General features: G+C 40.3%; 1 protein-coding gene across 2 annotated transcripts in view; it reads right to left on the bottom strand.

Moving 5' to 3' along the window:
- Positions 1–24293, bottom strand: part of KCNIP4 (potassium voltage-gated channel interacting protein 4) — a 1107330-nt gene that overhangs the window by 1050419 nt on the left and 32618 nt on the right. The window lies entirely within an intron of this gene.

The following is a 24293-nucleotide window of genomic DNA, read 5'->3' on the forward strand; positions in this document are numbered from 1 at the left end:
TCCTAGTACTGTTCCAACTGTTGATTATTTAATTTTATTGCTAACAACTCTATGGCCTATGTACTATCAGGTATGGTTACTATCACCACTTTGGAGAATGGTAATAATTGAAATAAGGCAGACAGACAGAAGTTAAGTGACTTACCCAGGGTCTCAAAGATAGCAGACCTGGAGTTGGGAATCAAAACCAAATCATCTGGCTCCAGGATCTTTACTCCTAGTTCCATTACACCCATCTGACTGTGAATAAGGATAAATCAAAGACAAGTTTAATGCTCTGACTCATACACAGAATAAGTTAAAGAAAAGAGGGAAGAAACTGGGCCAGAATAATTACTTAGGAATATTCTCTGTGAAACTTTATGCAAAGTGTTTTGGATAATTTTTATCTTTTAGCAAAACAACAACAAAAATAGAACTGTTGACTAAATCCTCACTCCCCTTGCCTAGACTCATAGGAATTAGTTGCAATAAAGATGGGTAAAAACTTCAAGTCCATAGTTCTGTAATAACTTTGTACCCAAAGCCTGTGAGCTCAAGGAGGAACAGAAGATAAAAGGAAATAAGAAAGATACACGAGATCTGAAAGGGCCAGGACACATAATGGTGATTAAGAGCACTCTCACCAATGACTGTTTTCACCCTCGGTTTCAATCATGCCAGAAGTAGTTAATTATATACCCTCCCCTTTGCTACTTTCATATTTTGTATGCTCTGCTGTATTGCACTAACCATGCTATTATAACTATCCAGCTTCTTCTAAAGGGCTTCTGTTCCAGTCTCAGAACTGGTCTAGAGCTTCATTCTTTGTGGTTCATATAACCGCTCCAGGCTTCGCCTCCTAATCTCCGACCTGAAACTCCAACTCTCTCTCTCTCCTGTGGGTCCTTCTAGTCTCCTGGGCTTTAGTTTTATATCCAGTCTAGTTCTTCATTTACAGTCAAATGGATCACCTGTGCAATCTTCCTCTTATACGAATAATAGCAGCTACCTACAGGCCTCATGCTAGGCCCTCAAGACTCGTTTACTTCAAATACTGATCAATCCTGAAAAGTAAGAACTATTATCCCTATTGTCCTAATGTAGAGAGAAGGCTAGACAAGTTCTCTCTTGGGAAGTGACATTTAAACTAAGAACTTAAGCATAAGAAGTGTTTCAACTTTGGGGCACATGGGTGGCTAAGTTGGTTAAGCGTCTGACCCTTGGTTTGGGCTCAGGTCATGAACTCGCAACTGAAGGATCAAGCCCCAAGCCCCAGGCTGGGCTCCACACTCAGCACAGAGTCTGCTTCAGATTCTTTCTCCCCCTCCCTCTCCCTCTCCCTCTGCCCCTCCCTGCTCACACTCATGGGCTCGCTCTTGCTCTCTCTCTCAAATAAATAAATAAATAAATACATAAAATCTTTAAAAAAAAGAAGAAGAAGAAGAAGCGTTTCAACTTGAGGCTGAGAGACAAAACTACTCCAGGCAGGGGGGTCGGCATATGCAAACATCTTTAAGTAGAAACAAACCCTGGTACTTAGAACAAGCTAGTGTGGCTGGGAAAAAAAAAAAAAAAAAAAAAATGTGTGAGGGGCAGCGTACGCATCTCAAGATAAAGGACATGTGGGGCCGTGGAGGCCTGGCAGGATTGAAGAATACCAACTTCAAGATATATTTTCTTCCACTATAAACTACGTACTCAGCCAACTCATGAACCATGTTTTGTGTGGACCCGAGAGCCTAGCAGATGTGTTGACCCTTAGTGTCAGCTTGAATACTTGTTTTGGAATTGCTGGTGGTATCAGTGATGAAACTGCTAGTGATACTGGAATGGGTGGTGGTGTTTGTGGTGCAAACTGTGGTGGTATTCATGGCAGAATTATTGGTATTTTTGGTGGTGGATCTGCTGGTAATGCATATATTCATCATAGTAGAAGCACAGTCTACTGATGGTCACTTCTGAAATGAAGACCTACATCCGCTTCCCATACAGTTCCTATCATTCAGAAGAAAATGCATACCTAACCCTGAAGCCTAGACTCAGGGGTGAAAAGTAATCAAAATAGTCCAGCTGGGGGCGCCTGGGTGGCTCAGTTGGTTAAGCGACTGCCTTCGGCTCAGGTCATGATCCTGGAGTCCCGGGATCGAGTCCCACATCGGGCTCCCTGCTCAGCGGGGAGTCTGCTTCTCCCTCCGACCCTCTTCCCTCTCATGCTGTCTCTCATTCTCTCTCTCTCAAATAAATAAATAAAATCTTAAAAAAAAAATAAAATAAAATAGTCCAGCTGGTTTGATTAACGTGCTTGACTGGAGGTAGATCTCAGGATTTGGACACAGCTGCATTTCAATAATTTCTGCTCTTTAATGATTACATCCTCAACATAATTTTTCTGTACTTCTAAAAATACACCTCAACTCTCAGGCAAATAAGGCCTAACGTGACCTGAGTCCCCTAGCCATGATGTGGTTACCTGGGAATGTTCTTCCTATGGGGGAACACATTTGGAGAGCTTAAAGACTGATTTGATAGTTTTGTTAGTAATTCAGTATTTATCCAGAAAGCAAAGAGGACAGGGTAAACAAGCAGCTTCCTATTTCATGAGAATGTTATCCACCAGCCAGCCGGACTTAGGTAAATCACAAGTCCCCTTAAAAATTTACCAGTGCCACTAATATAACACTGTATATTAACTAACTAGAATTAAAATAAAAACTTTTTAAAAAATGTACCAGTGTCCCCCAACCAGACACTACTATAGGGATAAATAAGACATAGTCCTCAACCTGTAGCAGCTACTAATGATACCATTTATTCAGTACCGGAAACTTGTATTAGGCTCATACTTGTTTTTGGTTCAGAATATCTATTATATTATCAAATCTAATGGAAATGTTATTATTCCAACTTTATACTTGAGAAAACTGAGGCCTAGAGAAGTAACTAACTTCCCTATTGGAAAACCCATTCAGAAGCCATTAATTAATCACACTCCCCACCCCCACCCCCCAGCTCCTTAAAGACACAGGAAATTATTCAATATGACTTAATGATATCAATGAACTTTAAAGCTAAGGATCTAGGGTCCATGCAGGAGAATCCGGGAGGAAAGGTCCACAGCATCCTTAGGATCCACTGGAAAGGATTCAGGGGCAATCAAACAGCTGAAGGGTGGCTATTGAAGCTATAACTGAAGTTATATGAACACGCCGTCTGAGCAGGCTGACATACTCTAACTAGTGCTACTTGGTAGAATGGGGCTGGGACACTGAGAAGTTAGTACGCCTATCTAAGTATACAGGGTCCAACAATGGTCACTCAATCAGTAGCCAATTAATTAATCATTTTGGTGTCTCTTCATAATATTGTGTTCCAAGGAACTCAAAACAAATCTCTATGACAGATAGAGAAAACCATTTGCTTAGCTCTGCCTAGAATTCTCTTATGCCCTGAAATTCCACAATCAGAAAGTTGTCCCTTTAAATCAAGGTACTAACCCTTGGAATAAATGAGGCATTACTAGAAAAGGTGTATCATAAATTTATTCACCTTTTGCTTTTTCAAGGAGTTTTTTTTTTTTAAATTCAAGATCTTACTTATTTGAGAGACAGAAAGAAAGAGAGCACAAGCAGGGGGAGCTACAGGCAGAGGGAGAGGGAGAAGCAGGCTCCCCATTGAGCAGGGAGTCCAACGTGGGGTTCGATCCCAGGACCCTGGGATCAGGACCTGAGCCGAAGGCAGACGCTTAACCTAATGAGCCACCCAGGTGCCTTCAAAGAGGTTTCGATTAATAAAGTTGGGAGTGGTGGTAAGAATTATAACAAAGAAGAGAAAGGTGTGGAAGGGAAAAGCTAGAGGTGATTTCTGCCAAGTTACAACTTCAAAATTATAATTTGACAGGCTCAAGGTTTTTTGAGAGATATACTCAATAGACATACGTACGTGTTCACCAAAGATGTGCACTAGAATGTTGAGAGAGTGCTGTTGGCAGTAAGTAAGAACTGGAACTATGGAAATTTCCATCAGCACTAGAATGGATAATAATTGTTGTATATTCATGAGAGGAAACACGATAAGCAATGGGGGCGAATTAATCATTGCTGCACAAAACAACATAGATGAATTTCACAGATGCAATGATCATTGAAGGAAGCCATACACATAAGAGTTCATACTGGGTGATTCTATTTATCTAAATATAAAATAAACAGGTGAATCTAAGCAATGCAGGTATAAGTCCAGATAATGAATACTCTCACGAGGGCAAGGCAGTCAGTGATTGGATAGGAACCACAGGAGGACATTTGTGGGGCTGATGACATGGGTGTGTTCAGTTTGTGAAAATTCACTGGGCTGTACACAATGACAGAGCCATTTTTTTCCTATATGTATGTTATGGCCAGGAAAGGGGGAAAAAAACTGGTCAAAAGAAACAAACAAACAAAAAGAAAAGCCAGGTCTCTGCATCAGAAGTCTAGATTTAAAGTCAGGTCCCTAACGGTAAAAAAAAAAAAAAAAAATTCTAGGTAATCACTTAACCTCTCTCAATCTTGAGTCCTTTGTCTATAAAATAGGAATGGTGCCTATCACACCAGATTAAAGGAGATTAAAAACTGTGACCTGCTTTATAAGTTATAAAGTTGTGTACAACTGTTAATTACTTAGACCAGTGGTTTGCAACCCTAGCTGTGAGTGAGATTCACCTAAGGAGATTAACAACAACCAAATAGATGCCCAGGTCCCCCCCATGCTGGACTCCCCAGGTCTGGGGAAGGACCAGCTCATCTCTAGTTTCAGAAGCTCAACAAGTGACACAACCGCAGTCTTGGACCACTGATTTAGAAAACACCTCCTTATTTCAAAAGTCAATATGCCATTTCAGGCTCATTTCTGGGATCTGTACCATGCATCCACATTTTGCCAATCACAAGTTACACAGACATGAAGAATTTTCAGAAAGTCTAATGCAGTTGAAAGAACAAACACCTGAAGAGTGGACAAGGGGACTTTGGAGCAAAAAGGTATCTCATATTAAACCAGGTACCCTGATGCAAAATCTTTTTTTTTTTTTTTTAATTTGTGAAAAAGTCACAAATGAATCCTAAGAGGAGAACATCTTCATAGTAATACCCAAAGTCTAAATATATGCCGTTGCATATCTATGCCAGGAATCATGATCCAATTTATGCTTTGGTTTTGTTTTTCCTCCATTTATGAAACGAACACCAGATGTCAGAACAGTTTTTGATAACATTGCTTTTGACATGCTTTTTTGTTGTTGTTGTTTTTAATAGTATGTTGTTTCAACATCGAGGCTCTTTAGACTTATAAAATTGCTAAACTTCAAGAAGTACATCAATTCCCACCAATAAAGTCAAACGCATAAAATCAGAACGGTTTGAAGTTTTTCTTTGAATTCTTATGACATTCAAATTGCTTCTTTTCTCCTCCCCTCATTTCTAATTTTCTCCTTAGATAAATTCATTACACACAAGAAAGGGCTCATAGCAAGGCAAGCCAACATTTGCGTGTTGCGGGAGTGTATGTTGTTCCAACAGTAGGTACTGAATAAATAATTGTTGAATTTAACAGATTAGTCATTTTGAGAGTAGATCATATTCTAGAGCCAAAGATAAGACCATAGATTTTATGTGGTCTAGCTGCTGAAATGCAGTTAAAACTAACAACTCCTCCTTGAATCTATAAAGCTATATTTGCATGAGACTTTTATTGGCAAACATATAGTGCTGTAGTGGGTTACATCTGAATTGAATTTTTAATGCTGCTGTGTGCCTGTTAAGGGTTGCCTTTATTTCCTGTTTTAGGATCCTGGTTAGCATTATTCATAGCCTGAAAAGAATCTATTCTAGTAACATCCTACACTTTTATCGTATACACGTCTGCAGGAATTGTCAACCAGCTGACAATTTGAAAAAAAAAATAAAAACAATGAAAAGCCATTTATTAATGAAATGTCTTAGAACTTAAATTTTCTTAAAAATTTGCTTAAATTAGGTATAGTTCATCAATTCCCAGCTATCTTAAATACAGCACCACAAAAATAACAGGTACATCACTGGTGACTATCTGAAGAAAAACAGAATTACAAGGAAGTAACTGAATGATAATATGGAATTTTCCATTTTCAGCAGATCATGTCATCAAAACCATAATGCAGAGAATTATAGACTATTCAACAGCAAACATTAAAAATTCATATTCTGATTAGTATTATTTTATCACTTATAAATAATTTAAATAAAAGTTTAGTACTGCCCTGTTATTTGACATTGTTAAGGTGTGAGCGCTTCCAACCTAGGTTGTGGTGTTTTGTTTTGTCTTGTTTTTTAATTTTCAAAGAAAACCTGAACTTTCTCCTCTCACACAGTGTGAGAGGGTTGAACTCCTTCGATGGTTTAGTACAGAGAACTTGCGGAGTTAAATGTCTTGATCCTTCATATTCAACCACTTCCCCATTGCTCCTTGAAGCCATCCGAAAGTCCTCTAGCCTGCCCTCCTCCATCACTGCAGCTGTTTCTCACTGTCCCTGTCCCTTGAAGCCATGTCTTCTCAGGTCTTCTCCCTTCTTGCTCTGACATTCTCATATTGTTTCCCATGTGAGTAGAGGATCTTGTCCATCCACTGTAGGACCACTAATTTTTGTCCCCAATTCTAAACCAGTAAACAAGTGAGTTGAAGAACTTAGTGGAAGGTCTTTGATAGGATTGTCTTGCTAAACTGAAGAGCACCCCCCCCTTCTTTTTTCCTTTGTTTTGGTGAACAATTAATCTTGACTGAGCAAAGATCCAGGAAGATGAGGTCACTTTCGGCCAAAGAGGGACAACTGATTTCACCATTTCTTTTTCTCTTGATAGTTGATAAGGAGAGAGGATGAAACTCTCCAATGGCAGTTGGAATCCAGATTTTGCAGGGTTATAAGCAACAGGTTGCCTTTAGAACAATTTCATCAGCATGACGCAGTGGTGAAAGCATGAGCCACTAAGAGTTACACTTTCTAAATTCAAACCCCAGCTCTACCATTTATTAGCTGTGTAACCAGGGCAACCACTCCAATGCCTTGGTATTAGGAATGGTAATAATCCTATTTCATAGTATCACTCTGAGAATAAGTTCATACATTTAAGACACTTAGAATAGGGCCTAGCCTTACAAAAGTGCTCAAATGTTAATTATTATTAATAGCTTTTGGATTTCATTAGGCCAGTGAGAGTCAGAGAGTGAGAATCACAGTCAGAGGAATGTGACCACACTTAACTATACTTTTTTTTTTTTAACCATTTTATTTATTTATTTGAGAGAGAGAGAATGAGAGATAGAGAGCATGAGAGGGAAGAGGGTCAGAGGGAGAAGCAGACTCCCTGCCGAGCAGGGAGCCCGATGTGGGACTCGATCCCGGGACTCCAGGATCATGACCTGAGCCGAAGGCAGTCGCTTAACCAACTGAGCCACCCAGGCGCCCTGAACTATACTTTTCATAAACAAAAAGGAGCTGCTTAGGGAGTAGCCTGTAACATCTGCCTTCAGAGCAGAATGGGAATAGACCTGTGCCCTGTAGTCCTCCATTTGGTGGTCATCCAATAACATTCGATAAAGCTCAGGCTAACTGATCACTGTCACCCATCTTTGCATCAAAGTGCCTTAACTTTGCTTCCTAATAAATTCTACGGTGTTCTCCCTGGCGTCCCTAGAGAAGTGTGCACATTTCGCTCATTAATTGCCAACCCCACCAACAGTCCGGGGCTTCAGTGTCTTAAAACAAGTCCATCTGCTCTCACCTATACTGAGCCCTTTCCACCATTTGTCTCACTTCCTCATGACTTCCCCATGCAACAGAGCCTACAACTTTCCCCATTTGACATACGAGCATTTACTATTTGCCTGGCATTTGAAACTGAAGATGAAAAACATGATCCAGACATAATCACTACCCTCCTAGATTTTACATTCTCAGGGAGACATTTAACAAAACGATTTACTTACAATTGTGATACATACTTGAAGGAACAGTGCCAGGTGCTAGAAGTTCATATTTCAGGGGATCTGGTGCTAGGGAACCAGACAAGAACAAGTGTATACACGCATACAGGGGCTGGGCAGGGGTGGGGTGAGAGGCTCTAGGAAAAGGATTGTTTTTGCAGTGAACCTGGGGTAGGAGGTAACATAGCCTATTCTAGAATATGAAAGAAGATCTCATTGGCTGGAGGTCAGAGGGAGAAGAGAGGAGAGTTGCAGAGGTTAAAGTGAGTAAGGTCAGTTGAGGCTGAGTAATATGGGGTCTCGTGACCATGTTAAATATTTTGGGCTTGATTCATAAAATAATGGAGAGTCACTGAAATTTTTTTAATCATGGAAATGACATGCCAGTACTTATTTATATAACCTGCCTAGAGTATACAGATTGGATTTTGCCTCCCTCCCTCTCAATCTCTCTCTCTTACATTTAATCCTTCAGCCTATCTTGTGTGATAGCTCGTGTAAAGCTCTACATAAAAGATTGTTTAAATACAGGCTTTACTTTCCAGGATGCCTGGGTGGCTCAGTCATTAAGCGTCTGCCTTCGGCTCAGGTCATGATCCCAGGGTCCTGGAATTGAGCCCCGCATCAGGCTCCCCGCTCGGTGGGAAGCCTGCTTCTCCCTCTCCCACTCCCCCTTGTTTGTGTTCCTTCTCTTGCTGTGTTTCTCCCTGTCAAATAAATAAATAAAATCTTTAAAATAAATACATAAATAAATGTATGCCTTACTTTCCAAATAATGAAACAATCTGCCTTTCAGCCACACTTCATTTTTTTAAAACTATAATAACAATCTTCAAGAAAAGACAGTAAAGGCATTGGCTATAGAAATAGGGATTTGGGGAATAAGAAGAGATTTTTTTTTTCCCTTTTGCCAACATTCTAGTATTTCAGGAATTTTGAGAAGACAGCAAAAGAATAGCGTACCTTTAAAAGCAAGGTTTTAATTTACATACCAACTTAATTGGCCATGAGATCTTCAACTTCCCTTTCTTCTAGCCCAAGTGTCAAAGTCTCTTTCCCTGCTGTAAAAATCCTCAAAGAGTAAAAAGATTTATATAACACAAAGAAGCTCTTCAAACTTTATCCTAGTCATAATTCAGTGTTAACTCATTTATAAATAAGTTCCAGGCAACACGCAGCAGTGTGAAATATGAAAGTGAAAAGACACATTTCCTGTCTTTTAGAGTTTGGAGGGCAAGAAAATTAAAAAAAAAAAAAAAAAGCACAAGGGAGAAACCGTTGAAACCTCCTTAGAATGGAAAATCTGTAGGACTTCTAGTAATCAAGCTAAAAGACTCAGAAGTCTTTTGAGACCAGGAACATATATTTCATCATTGTTTTGCCCCATAAACTGCAACATAGGCATTAAATCAATATTTAATCATGAAAATTAACACCAAGGAGATCTGCTGATGGATCATAAAGACACATCATGAATGAAAAATAATTGGAAAAATCTGAGGAATCTTAAAAAAATAAATAAATAAAGCAAAGCACTAGTGTCAGCAGGAAACCACAGTGTCCCAGCTAAAGGCTGATGTAAACCTACTAACAGTGGTTGAGCTTCTTGGTTAGGTGATTCACTTACTGAATTAGTAACCATCACCTTTGTCTTCATGGTAGCCACGTAAGAGGCCTTCTTGCCTGGTAAGGGAGAAAGCAGTACCAATCCACAGAGTTGGAGTAGAGTTGGCTCCTTGCACTGAAACTGCCCTAGTTTTTTTGTGCAGAATTACAAAGGCCATCAAGAGACTGAGAACCAGAATTTTGTACATTTCACTCGTTAATTGCATCTTATTATTTATAAGTCATTCTTAAAACTTCTCCATAACCATCCTTTCTATATACTATACTTAAAATGACATGTTCAGTTTTTATTTCTGGTGCTGTGTTTAGTTCCCAGAAATACTGAAAAACCTGTTAGTCTAGCAAAAATCTGTACCTTCCTAATATTCCATTATTACTCTTATCAGTGAAACTATACATTTTTTTCTTGCCATGTTTCTGTTTTAGGGTGTTCTCCACTGCACATACTTGATACTTCATACTTAGATCCACTTCAGTAAAAATACTGAGTTTTCTGTACATCATTTAAAAATCCAACCTACATAAATGTCATTTTAATGTCTGCATTAAGAGTCCATCTTATGAGTACTAAGTCCATACCACCACCATGATTAAGTAGCTTAATCCAGTGTTCAACAATTAAGATATGTCTACATTTTCGCTATCCATAATGCTGGCATAAACACCACTCCCATAAATTTTCCTCTGCATTTCATGCTACTTTTAAGGCAGAATCCCAAAAGAGAGATTGAAAGATCAGGAATACTTTCAATGTTATTTAGCTATGTCATCAAACGCTTTCACCAGAAGTTATAAAAGGAGTTAGTAGGAAACTGCTTATGACAAAGTATTACTTAAAATGCTTGGGACGAAGTTTAACATACTGTGTGCTCTTTATCTTTGGGGCACCAGATGGGGATGTGGAAGTGAGTCTGGCTAGGAAAGGACTATTTTATCATCACTGCCACCATTTAGAATTGCCCAAGCATCATGATAACAAAATGCAGAACCACTTTTAGTTGGTTTTATTATTATTAATAATTATTATTGAACTCTCTGCAGACGCCGCACCACCTCTTTATGTCTATGCCTTAGGCAGAAATGTATCAAATTGTTGACATGGGCAATGTACAGGTTCTTTATTCAACATTTATTACATACTTGTCATGTGCCCACATCACACTAAATGTCAGAGAATGCTGAGGTTTGTGCTCTCAGTAGGTAAAGTGGGGGCCGATGTGCTGGGTGATATTTTTATTCTCTTCTACATACTTATAGTGCCCACATTTGGAAAATGAACAAATTACCTTTATCATCAAAATGATGATAAATGTGTTTATTACTACAAATTGCTATTGGTAAAATGAAATCTAGTGGTACTCATGCTTTAATCTTGCAAACTTGATCTAATGCTCCTTCAACAAACTTGTGTTCATAAAAGGAGCCATTTGAAGGCCTCAAAGAGAGAGCATACAAAGAACACAAATTAAAGAATGTGGGTTGACAAATCCTGGGAAGTTGCTATGTCCAAAATAAGTCCTCCTTTTCCCTCTTCTCTTCCCAGAGCCCACTGAAATGCATAAGGACACACATCAAAAAGTCTCATGGAATGCCCTAGATACAACTAACTACAGATACTTTACAAATTTGATAGAACCACAATTACAGGAGGCTTTTGGGTGACATTCCAATTTGTAGTGGGTCACTGTTAAGTCCCCAGACACATTATCTGAAGCTCTTAAACTGCTTGAAAAGTATGTGCTTTCACAGGAGTCTGCATAATGGAGTGGGATAAGGATCCTCTGAAAAATGTAAGCAAAGAAGGAAAGAATTAGGAGAAATGATAGCTGCTCAGGTGGTGTCATTTAAGTTCTGGGGCCGAGCCTTCATGAATACAGGGGACTTTTCCCCATCGTACAGAGGATACCATCAGCCATTTATTTATTTCACAAATACTTTTCAATGTTGGGTATATAGAAGTGAGTTAAGTAGACCAAGTGTTGCCCTCCTGGCCCTTCCTTAGAGTTTAATAAAGTCCAATTAACAGAAGGAGACAAAGTAAAAATTACATATTTCCAAATTTGTTGAAATGTAAAAGAACAGCGTGGTCTGAGAGAGGATAAGGAACCCGTGTTAGACGGGGTATGCCCAGAAAGCCTCTCTAGAAAGCTGACATTCCAGCTGAGTCCCAGACATCACAGAGCCAGATACAGAGTGAAAGGAAGAGACTTCAGATTAGGAAATGGCAAGGAAGAGGCCGGCAAGCAAGACTGGTAGCAAGGGAAGCCCTGAGGGACCAGATGGCTGGAATGAAGTAAACAAACAGGAGGATGGTGTAAGGCGAAGTTGGAAAGGTGGGCAGGGACAAAGTTATCAAATAGAGAGCTATCTGGAGACCAGGAGACAGAATAATATGGTTGAGGCTCAGAAGGATTTGGGGAAGGTTAGAATGGAAGAGACTTAAGAGAAGTAGGACTGCTGTGAATTCTGCCACATAGGGGAAGCCACTAGACGTTCTCTTGCATGGGAAGGACACAAAGAGGGGATTTCACATGCAACCCATAACATCACTGCTGCAGTGCATCCTTGGTATGTCACAGGTACCAGGAATTGCGGGGGAAGAATGACCAACTGGACTCCCACGTATCACGTCTAATGGCTAAGCAAAATGGCGGTACATAGTTACCATGTAAACCAGAGTGACAATTTTTCATTCAGGGTCTACGTGACCACATAGCTACTGGTGCTAACAATCGGTGCTAATACCCTTTAGGGAGGAAAGAAATAAAATTAAATTTAGCATCTCTAATCTCTGATTATATCTGTAACACACACAGTCTGTTTAAATCTGATAAAACCATGGATGAAATGATGGTTCAGTTCTTTATTCCTTCCAAAGTCATCTACCTCTCAAGAGAGGATTGTTTTGATACAGGTAATGCAGGTCATTGAAGCAACACACACCTCCTGTAAATATACTAGGTCCGGGAATAAAATAATAAACAAGTGAAATTCAAGATCATCTCAAGGAATATAATATCACTAATTACATGGAAAAACTGCTTTCATTACATGAATTCTGTTTGTTTCAGTACAGAAAGGATTGAATGTTGCCACTTCAATATTAATTGGTCTTTCAAATCTCAAACAGAAATGGTTATTTAGCATCAGTTTAGGAAGACTGCAGGCACTGATTTTTTTTTTTTTTATATAGTGCCATGAAAAGAGAAAAATAAGTGCTGAGAGGCTTGAGGACATTATTAAACTCATTTATTATTCTTTTTTTTAATATAGAGTAAATTACAGAAATCTTACCAAATCAACAGAAAGATAGTAGGCCATAATGAAATATGCAATTTATTTTTTAAATGGGAAGAAAACTACTGAATCATAAATGGCAGGCCCATTTGGAAGTTATGCAAATGCTTCCCTTTCGAGTAATATGAATTCCATATCACCCTAATGTCTATGGCCCAATAGTTTTACTCATTATCATAAATTTCAGAAGTCTCATTCTTTCACAATATATTTCAAACAAAGACATTTTCTTTTCATTTTAACAATTAAACAATTTTATTGTCTCATATCTTCAAAATACATTCTGCAGTTTGTTCCAATAAATGTGACTTGCTTAAAGTCACTCGCTTAAAACAGAGAATGAGTTTTCTCCAAACCTTGCTTTGCTGTCATTGCTATCTTGTGCATTAAGGAATTGGAATGTGTGGGGCTGGAAACAGAGGAGTCCAAAAATGGTCCATAATTTCAGACATCTTGTATACTTCTTAAAACAATCCTGTCATAAGGATTTTGCATTAAGAATGAACAGGAAAAAAAAAATTATTCAATCCCCTCTCTAGCTTTGACTCTCAACGAGAGAACAGATTCGTGCCCTGAATAGTGACTGGGTTCTAGAATCAGACACACCCAGGTTCAGATTCTTGCTCCCTTTACAACTATGCACTTGAATAATTTACTAAACAATTTCTGGACCTCATTTTTCTAGTCTGGAAAATGGACATGGTGATACTGCAATGGAGCCACTTACGATGTGTATAACAGGATCCAGATCCATGCTTAACACAAATTAGAGGTCCCATTAACATTTATTTTGCTTTCCTTAGAAGTCAGTTGGCATACATTTTCAAAATCTGGCTCACTGAACCTCTGTCTCACCAAGTATCTTTTAAGTCGAGCAAGGTCTTTGTTCAGGAGGCTATAATAAAATATCACAGACCGAGTGGCTTATAAACAACAGAAATTCACACTTCCGAAGGCTAAAAGTCCAAGATCAGGGTGCCATGTGATCAGGTGAAAGCCCTCTTCCTGGTTCTTAGAAGGAGCCTTTTCACTGTGTCCTCGCATGGTAGGAGGTACTAGGTAGCCCCGTGGAATCTTTTTACAAGAGCACTAATCCCATTCACGAGGCTCCATTCTCATGACCTAATCATTTCCCAAAGGCCTTTCCTTCTAACACCATCACATCAGGGATTAGGATTCCAACATGTGCAGTTTCGTGGGGGGATGGGGGCGGGGACACACAATTATCTGAATATCCAAAAACTAAGACTCAAAATAGGAATCAGACTGAATTTTCTTGAAAAGGCAAAGTAAACTTTCTAAACCTGTGTCCTCATCAATGATACAGGGACACGGCTTATTTCACTGGGTTAGAGTAGAGTTGCTCAGGTTTAGCACTACACACATTTGGTTCAGATCAGTCTTTGTTGTAGGGGGCTGTCCTGTGTGTTCTAGGTTGTTTAGCAGGATGATTGGCGACCACCCAGCAGTTACCATGAGTAGCCTCCCAGCCCTTAAACTGGAATAACCAAAAAAATGTCTCTAGACATTGCCAAAGGTCCTCTGGGGAATAAATTTGCACCCCCCCCCCAAATGAAAACCACTACAGTAAGCACAATTAAGTAACTTGCAAGCTATTTAACACGGGACAAGGAACACAGTCATGCTCAATAAATGTAAGCTATTAATTTTTACCTAGAAATGCTACTGATCACTATTTTATGTCTTCAGTATTATGCATAAGCATTTGTTACAATGAAGGGACAACTTAAGGAGAAGCCACCTATTTCCATAGCTGCCAGAAATGAAATGATTCGATAGAATTCTTTCCATGCCAATATTCATTTGGACCTTGGATTTAGAGCTATGCTGGCATCTAATTCAGCCTGAACTCCTCCTGGGGGTCATCCTATCTTCCCTAGTTGGTCCCATGCTGTATCCCTTAAAGCAAGGTGACATCGTGCTGCCCAGGAAGCAGGAGCCCAGAAACAGGGATAACTCTCAGTCCTGCGTTGAGTGTTGCCAGCCTTTGGCTCCATGTGGGTCTGATGAAGGCTTATACACTTAGGAACCCAAACCTGACATAGGCAGGCTTTTGAAGTAGTTGCTAATTTCATGTGGATGAAGTGAGCATTTTCTCTCTACTGCAAAACTCTCCCTAGGCAATAACAACGTTTTTCCATGTAACTCCCTAACCTCAAACTCAAAATAGAAATAAGGGAGAGCGTCTGCCATGATAGAAACAGTGAAATCGAAAATAAGGAAAAAGAAAAGGAAACCTTCTGAAATATAAACCTGCTTGAAATGGTATCCAGTGTATGTTTGCAGAACTGGGAAAACACTGGGTTAACTGAGTGTGACGTTAGGTATCATTTCAACTCTAGTGCAAAAGTTTTCTTGCCCATTAAACAGGCGGCTAAATTACACTCTCTGCAGTTCTTCCTTGCTCCAAAAGTCTCTCATCGTATTAAGAGATAAAAAAGAATCCCAAGCAAGGCTGGCAATTCTATTACTTTAATGCCTCTTTTCTGCAGAACGTGTGAAAGCCTGCAGAAAACAGTCATGTGTCCCTGGGGTGATTTTCCACCACATCCACCTACAGCATCTCTATCAAGTATGAGCTGGTCCAGCCGTCCCGCCTTCCCCCAGCCCCACCTGCTCCCTTTCATTCCCTCTTGCCACAGGAATCCCCACATCCTGACCCCTCTGCCTGGAACACTCTTCCCTCCTCTTTAAGGAGTCATGCCCCAAGCTCCCCAGCAAGATCATGGCTTCCTGGTCAACAGGCCTATCCTTTCAGTGGTCAAATCTCCATCATTATATAACAAATAAGGTTCAACACTCAATCCTATAAAATGTGGGGTCATGTTAGTATGAAGTCAGTTAAAAAAAATAATATTTTTCAGGTTCTCTCTACAGTGACAGAATGCAAAAAAATAAGCAGTGAAAGGCACCAACTATACAATGGTCTGAACTGAGGGTCCCCAATGGTCATATTGTGGTCACATCCTAATGAGCTTCCCTCTAAGAAATGAAGAGCCAAGCATGGAGACTGAGCAAAGCACAGCAGTCAGTTGTGTTACACCAGATTCTGAGACATTGCTGAATTCATGTATTGTGGAATGTGTTTTCTTGGCTTTTAGTCCACCTAAACTCTAATTTACCTGCTATTAGATTGCCATCCATCTCCCACCTGGAGTGTTAACTTCATGGGGAAAGAATTATGTGTAATACAGGGTAAATGCTCAGGAGTTATTTGTTGAAAGGAACTGAAAAGAAAAAATTACCACTAAAGTACTTTATGATTGGGAAAGAAAAAGAATAAGAAACTATAGAAATGGTTTCTCATTAAATTTAGAATAAGCTCCAAAGTCCTTGCTCAGCCCTCTGAGGCACTGATTGATACTGAACCCCTCTCCAACCCTGTATTACCCTGCCCCTCACTCACCATGTTCCAGATAAATTTCTCTGCATTCCTAAGTCACACCAATCTATTTTTGCCTAGAAGTTTTTTCCCCAGGTCTTTACCTGACTGGCTCCTTCCCATCTTTCTGGCCCTGAATGAACATCACCTACTGAGAGAAATTCCATCTGAATGACCAATCAAAAGCCAATCCCATCCCCCTCCAATCCAGCTACTTTCTGTCCAGTCCTCATTCTAGGCTGGAAACGTGTTGTTTCTTAACTCACTTTGTGTTTACTCTTGCCCTGATCTTTGTCTCTATAATAGCTGCATAAAGGCTTACCTCTCTGTATCCCCCCAGCCCCTACTACAGTGTCTGGCCCTGAGCACATGCTCATCCAATATTTGGGGAGTGAAGAAGTAAAGATGACTCTACTCTGAAAGCATAGGACCGAGAGCAAGTGGAAGGCACAAAACCTAGAGGAGAACTCAAAGACACCACAGTGTTTCGCTCCAATACAGCACTTAGACAATAACCCACCCTACCCAGGAGACAAAGGTGAGACATGGGGTCTAGCCTCCCCTTTTGACAAGTAGAGCAGGCAGCTCTAGTCCTCAACATCAATGCAAATACACTGTGTGTAAGGTCTAAATGACATCAACTTATTATCAAATTAAAACTCAAAAAATAACTTTTTTTTTTTAAGTGGGCTCACTAGAGCCCAATGTGGGGCATGAACGCACAAACCGGCAATCAAGACCTGAGCTGAGATCAAGAGTTGGATGCCTAACCAACTGAGCCGCCCAGGTGCCCCTCAAAAAATAACTTTTAAAGAAAAAACACACAAGCAGCATACACAAAAGTGTTTTATCTCAAGTGGCGTAAATGATTTCTCATGAAAATCTGGATCTCTTTAAGATCATCCAAAAATAAAGGCAAGGCAGACTAGATGCTTCTACAAATCAAGTCTCCTGGTTTCATCATAGAATTAAATGTGTCTTATTTAGGAGCAGTTTGTAAAGCCCCAGAGATTCCCCAAAATTCATTCTGAAATTACAGATTTTATTTCCAAAAACAACCATGATTAAGCATGACATTTACAGATGCCTGCTCTTCAGTAAAGCTGCAATTTGGGGAAAATCAAAGCCATAAGGAACTAAATTACTTAAGGGAGGCTTTTCATTACGCTCAATCTAGCTCGCTCTGGATTAAGAGCAAATGAAACTTGATTATTCGGCCAGTTATTTCACAGCTTCTGTGTTTAATTTACTTTTCCTCAGAAGATTAAAAAAGTCATATGAACTATTATTACATGTAGATTTGAACTTTTTGTTTCTAAAGCTCATAAGTGATTCATCTTTTTAAAGAGCAAAAACCCTTCATCTGCTATGGTTTACCCTAGCTTGGCCAATAAAATGCCTTAATTAAAGCCTGGCTGAAATCTGCTATCCATTTTTTTCAAAAGCTATTCAAAATAAGAGTGAAAAGAAACCTTATTATTTATTGACTGTTTAGAGTTTTCTTAGCGAATGCAATGAGCTGACAGTCTAAACAAAGAAATGATTCTTAAAAAACCAATTTTGGTAACTTCACATTGAAAAAGCTTCTATTAAAAAGTAGCTCAAAATGTAGTTTCTGCTAAGATGTTGTTGCCTTTTGAATTAAGATTTAAAATAAGGCAGGCTTATAAAAAGACAGCCAACCCCTAACATCTTCTGCAGATGCTCCTGTATTTGTCAATGAGACAAGATGCTGGTTTTCTGTGAAGGGTGGCATCTATTTATATGATCTGCAGGAAGTTTTAACGACTTAAAGGAGAAAAAGATAGTTGGTTATCAGATTCTCTCATTTTAACTGACCTGTACTTTCTAACATCTTGACCCATGCAATGGGACCACCTGAGCTCTAACGTAAAGACAGAATGGATATTTTTTATAGCTTCAATCCTGAGATGCATGTGGTTGACTTTTTGCGATGAACTTTCTAAAAGTTTTCCTAAGCCCTGATAGCCACTGAGCGTGTGTATTCAAACACACATACATATACAGACACATACCCTGAGTCTGGGATTTGTAGTACACTCGGACCTGCCAGGCCCCTGCCTAATACCATAAGCAACTCCACTGGGGTCCCTAGGAATGCAATGCTGGATTCCATCTTTTAGTTCAACCGTTAGCATTTTCTGGCTCCCAATTCCATCAAAGCCTGCCGGTCCCCCTCAGTCACTGCCTGTTTGACACAAATGCTCTCTCTCTTACTTCTTGCTCTCCTACATAAAATTTCTCTCTCCCTCTGCAGGTGCATACTTTCACGAATTCCACAACCTCTGCCAAGCACCCATTCACCCACAAGGACCTCCTTATGGACTACATAAAAACAAGGTGGTGACATGTCTGTATGCTGCCTCTATCAAGCCCCCGATCTGCACTCTAAGTACAATTGCAACATTCTGTCATTGCTCATCACACACATGCCTAGCTTTTCAACATGTCATGTTGTATGATCACGCTGAATATTCATCAAGTCCCTACTAGGTGCTAAATATCGTTATGGACACCGGGGACACAAAAATGGTTATGGTATTGTCCCTGCAGTCTACGTGTCTATGATGTCATTGGGGGTAAAGAAGAATTGTATTATTATTTATAATAGTGTGTGAGGAATTCCATTCATTCATGTCTTCAATAATATTTGAGCACTGCCTATGCACCCATCATTGCGACAAGTATTAGCTAAACGTGGTGAAGAAATCAGTTCTGGTTTTTTTCCACATGCTCCTGGAGTGTACAATCTGGTTGTAGGAGGCAGACAATAAGCATGTAAGTAAACACAAGTTTAAAGTCAAATAGGAGAGCTGTGAAATAAAGAACATGAAGGAATAGAATATACTGGAAGGAACAGGGCTGCACAGAAAGGGGATCTGAGAAAGCGGGGTAGAAGCTGCCCCTGGGAGCCCAGAAGGAGCTGGCCATGTTGTGATCAGCCATGTGCAGGCCAAAGGAGCTACATGTGCAAAGGTCCTGAGGCTGAAAGGAGCCTGGCACAGCCAAGTCACAATGGCAGTGTGATGAGAGCTTAGCAGGGAAAGCGGAGAGTGCAAGACGATGAAGTGGAGAGGTATTCAGACAGACCATGCAAAGATGATTTTAGAGGGAAATGTGCACATTATACTATGTTGTGTGTATTATATCTTATTACATTATGACATAACATGTATACCCTCCACTTCAGTAAGAAACTCTGACTTCTTTTAGGCTGTGGAATATCTTATATATCCTATATCCATACTTTAAATTCTACTCTGAGTATCATGTAGGAAGTAGACTGGAGAAGACACAAGTGAGGGTATACAGTAATCCAGTAATAATAGAAGTAATCAGAGAAACATAATGTGTCACGTGGCAATAAGGGTTACAGAGGAAATCAAGGCGGGTGAGGGATTAGAGTGGTCATCAATGAGGGTGGTTGACACGCTCAGGGTGTCATGGGGCCTCAGAGAATGAACTACATCAGTGAGATAAGCCTTCTCGGAAGAGAAAACACTTGAGCTAAAACTGAAGCATGAGTAGGAATCGGCCAAATAATATTAGGAGGGGAAGAGAGAATGCGGGGTGGGTGGAATGAAGGAAAGAGGATGCAGGGAAAGGTTTAAGGAACTAGAACCTGAGGGCTTGAGTGAAGGAAAAGACCAGAGCCAGCAGAGGTCAGAGCATGAAGCAGGTGTCTGTGCAAAGCTAACCATTTGGAACTACATCCGAAGGTGGTGGGAAGGATTTTCAGAAGGGGAATGAATTACAACTATCAAGCACTCAGCCCTGCGGAGGATGGTTGGGAAGGAGGGTAGCCAGGGTGGTCCATTAGCAAACACTGAGCATGATCTAGGAGTAAGGCGGTGAAGGCTGTGAGGATGGTGGGGAAGCGGGTGGGTCTGGCAAGTATCAGGGATGCAGAAAGGACAGAACTTGATCACTGCATGAATGAGTGCACAGGGTTAGGGGGGAGAAGAGTTCAGTATGCCCTATCACGATATGCAAAATTCTTTGAAACATGCCCCTTTGATCTCTGACCTCATCTTTCCCAGTAGCCAAACACTGGTATGGCTGGCTTTCTTTCAGCCTTTGAAGGTGCCAACTCTTCCCAGCTCTGGGTCTCTGTGTGCTGCCCCCCTCCCCCACCCCTCCCCCACCCCTCCCTGCTCCCTGTGCCTGGAATGCTCTTGCCCTTGGTCTTGGCTGGGCTGTCCCTTCTACTCATTCAGGTCTCTGTTCCCATGTTACCTAGAGAGGACTCCCCAGATCCTCCCCCCAGACCAGTTTAATTCCATATACTCATCACACCCTAGTCTCTAAAATCTTTTTCTTTCAAATATTTATGTGTTAATTTTCTCAGAGGTTTGTTAATCCACACTCCTGTGGACATGTTGTTTACATAAATGGGCGGGGTCCCTGCTGAGCTCCAGAAGGGCAGTATCTTCAACTTTCCTTCTTCCACTCTGGACCCAGCCCCTTGAGGGCACTCAATACCTATGGATGGATGGATGGATGGATGGATGGATGGATGGATGGATGGAAGGAAGGAAGGAAGGAAGGAAGGAAGGAAGGAAGGAAGGAAGGAAGGAAGGAAGGAGTAACAAATTGCACATAGCTTAAAGCTTAGTAGTAAAGCTGCCATTAATAAAAGGTTCTTGTTTTGGGAGATAACAAATAGAAAACAGATTGCAAGGTACACATTTGAAAATAATACACAGAAGAAAAGAAAGAAAATAAGCCCTGTTTAATCTTGACCTCTCCTAAAAGGTTGGCTTTAAACCGGGGATCAGCACACTTTTCCTGTAAAGGTCCAGAGAGTAACTATTTTAGACTTCGCAGGTTGTAAGGACTCTATTACAACCGCTCGCCTCTGTCCTTGTAACAGGAGAACAGCCATAGGCAATATATAAGCATGCATTTATGTATTCTGTAAATACAGAACATAAAATTGTATTTACAAAAGCAGTCTGGAATTGGCCATAGAGGTTGCTGACTCCTGTTTTAGACTAATCCAGGAAAAGCATAAGGCACACACGATTGAAACATAGAAGGAAAAGGAACTACCTTTTACTGAGAATCAGACTGTACAAGACGCCTTGCATACATATCTCATCCAATCTTTTTAACAATTCTGGTAGGTAACCATTCTGACACCTATTTGGCAAAACTGAACAGTTCAAAGAGGACACACAACCTGCTCAGATTATACAGTTGAGCCAGAATTTAAATCCACGCAGTCTTTCTGACTCTCAGCTTTCTTGTTTATCATCTATCCTTTCATCAATTTTCCCCTCGTAGCCACAAACCACCTCCCCACCCCATTTTTGGAAAGAGGTATAAACATCTGTGCACATCATGTAAACACACTGATTCCACATCCACAAACATTTACTGAGTGCATACTATGCGCCAGGCATCGTGATCGGGGCTGGGGATGCAACACTTAAAGACCATCTTTCTCTCTGATCTGTCTAAACTGCCACTTGTCGGTATCAGATACTGAATTTCAAAGGCTACCATCCTGCATTACGTCCTTTATTTCCCTTGACTTGCTAATGGTGTTTTCCACCATATTAATGATATCTTTCCTGTGGTCCTGTCGGCCTTCTGTAAACAGACCACAGGTGTGGATTTTGTGTTGCCGGTGCGCAAGGACTGCTACTGTCTGTCCCCTTGCAGAGAAGTTTCCCCATTAGACTGCTGCCTACAGCACCAGCTGCTCTATACAGCTGACTCCCGGCTACACAGCTTCCCATTACCAGCCGATTCAGACAGCGTGATTCACTGGGTCCTTGAAGCATTGCTTCCATATATTTGGCTTAAATACCCTTCTACCCTCCCAGGGCCCACATAATAACCATAGTGTTATTTCTGTTGATTATGGGATGCATTTAAGAGTAGAGATATGAATATATATATATACACACACACACACACACACACACACACACACACACCACTTGTGTCTGATTCTGAAACTATCTGCTTCTCCCCATGCATTCTCCTGTGGGACTTCCAATTTAACCAATAAAAAAATCTCCTCTATCTCTTATCTGGTGATGAAAATTGTATCTTAGAAAAATGCTACAGTCCAGTTGTTGTTTTTCAATTACCTTCTATGTAAGAGCATCAGTACTGGAGAAAAGTGTTTGAAGAAAAGGAAAAAGTCTTACTGTTTTCAGCAATCTCAGACTACTTCTCCCTGGAACCATTCCCTTTATTTACATTGCAGCCTATACCTACCCAATTTAAGACATGGGCTCATTTAGCAGAGATTCTTGATGAATACATGTTTTCCTAACTCATTACATTTTTTTAAAACGGAATCAATATTTCACATCATCTGTGTACTGGCCATCAATACCCTATTCTACCTATAAGAGGAAAAATTCATTTATGAACTAGTTAGTCTGTCATTTTCAAAGAACCACCACCTTTAAGCATTTAGCATTGATCACGGTGTCAGAAATCAAAGGAAATGCTATTCCAGGGAAAAGCTGGGCTTTGAGACTCTGCAAATAACAACCCAGATGACCTACTTATGCCCCAGCTTGTCTTGGCCAGAGTTCAGTCTTGAGCAAAATTGGCACCAATCAGGAAACAGGATTTTCTTTCTTGTGTATCAATATCAAAGCTCGTCCCTCTGTTTCATCTTCTGAGTCAAAACAGTCAACTGAATACTGTAGATTCTCTTTCCTGCAGCCTAAATTGCTCTTGTGTCACCTCCTCTGTCTCTTTCTGCCATCAGCCAGGCCTTTGATAATTCTCAACTGAGTGGATGCAACAGAATCTTCATATGGCTTCTTCCATTCAGGCTTTCTCCCCTGACGTCCTTCTCTATGTGCGGACTAAAGTGATCAGGCCTGGCCATTCATAATAGTAATAACTACTATTTATTGGTACTTTTTATGCATTACTCATTTAAGCACAGACACATACACACATGCCCTAGACGCGTATCACTCCCATTTTTCACATGAGAAAGCCAAGCTTTAATGAAGCTAAAAAAATGACCAAACTCAAAGCGCTACATACAGAGCTATGCTCTATATCTAGGCTTCTCTAACACATATGTGACCTTGATGTGTCATTTTATTGCAAATTCCTTTTCCATAGATGCAACATCTATTGGAATAATTTAGGTCAGATGCCACCTTTTTCCAGGGAAGGTGAAGCATCTTGAGGGACAGTTTTATTAACACTATATCCAAGAAGAGAGAGGTAGATCCCCAAATTGCAATTAGAAGGAGAATGACAAAACTGGCAAATGGAGAATTGGCAAGAACAAGATAGCCTCTCTTTATTGTCACTGAGAAAACTCACTGAGCAATGACCTCAAATTCTGTGATCAGACAGATAGAGCAGATGCTATTCCTTACAGGTGAAAATATCACTAACTGATAAAGAATGCAGTTCTTAGAGACACTAAAATGTGGATTAGCTGAATGAAATTAGTTGGTTTAAGAACAGGGGAGAGCCAAGTGGTCCAGGCTCAGACATTCAACACCCTTAACAGGGTGCCAAACTGTCACCTACTTGACCTTGGCTTACAGACTTTAAGCCCCCTGAGGTGGTAGCTTTAGGAAAAAATAAGTATGTTGCCCACGTCTTGCAGCCTTCAGAGATCTCCTATAAGAAAAATGAACCTACACTGCAGTAGGAAAACAAAAATCAAGGAAACGTATCTATGACAAAAGAAGAACTTTGGGTGCTATGAGTCCCATAATTTAGAGTGTTGCTGCATGGGAAAAGTATCCTCTTGTAACTCATGTTCAAGTGAGAGATTAAGGGAAACTGGAGCTTAGCAGGAGATAGGACTGGTAAGATTTGGGAAACAGTCCTTTCTCATTAACTTCATGTTGATGCTCCACCAACAAAGACAGAAATAATCGTGGCATGTCTCATTTAAAACAAGTTTCATTTTCTGAGGGTAGAAGCCATTAGGCTAAACAATAAGGAACCTTTGACTTTAAGACTATGT

The sequence above is a fragment of the Zalophus californianus genome, chromosome 2 (assembly GCF_009762305.2).
Source record: "Zalophus californianus isolate mZalCal1 chromosome 2, mZalCal1.pri.v2, whole genome shotgun sequence".
NCBI classification, from domain to species: domain Eukaryota; kingdom Metazoa; phylum Chordata; class Mammalia; order Carnivora; family Otariidae; genus Zalophus; species Zalophus californianus.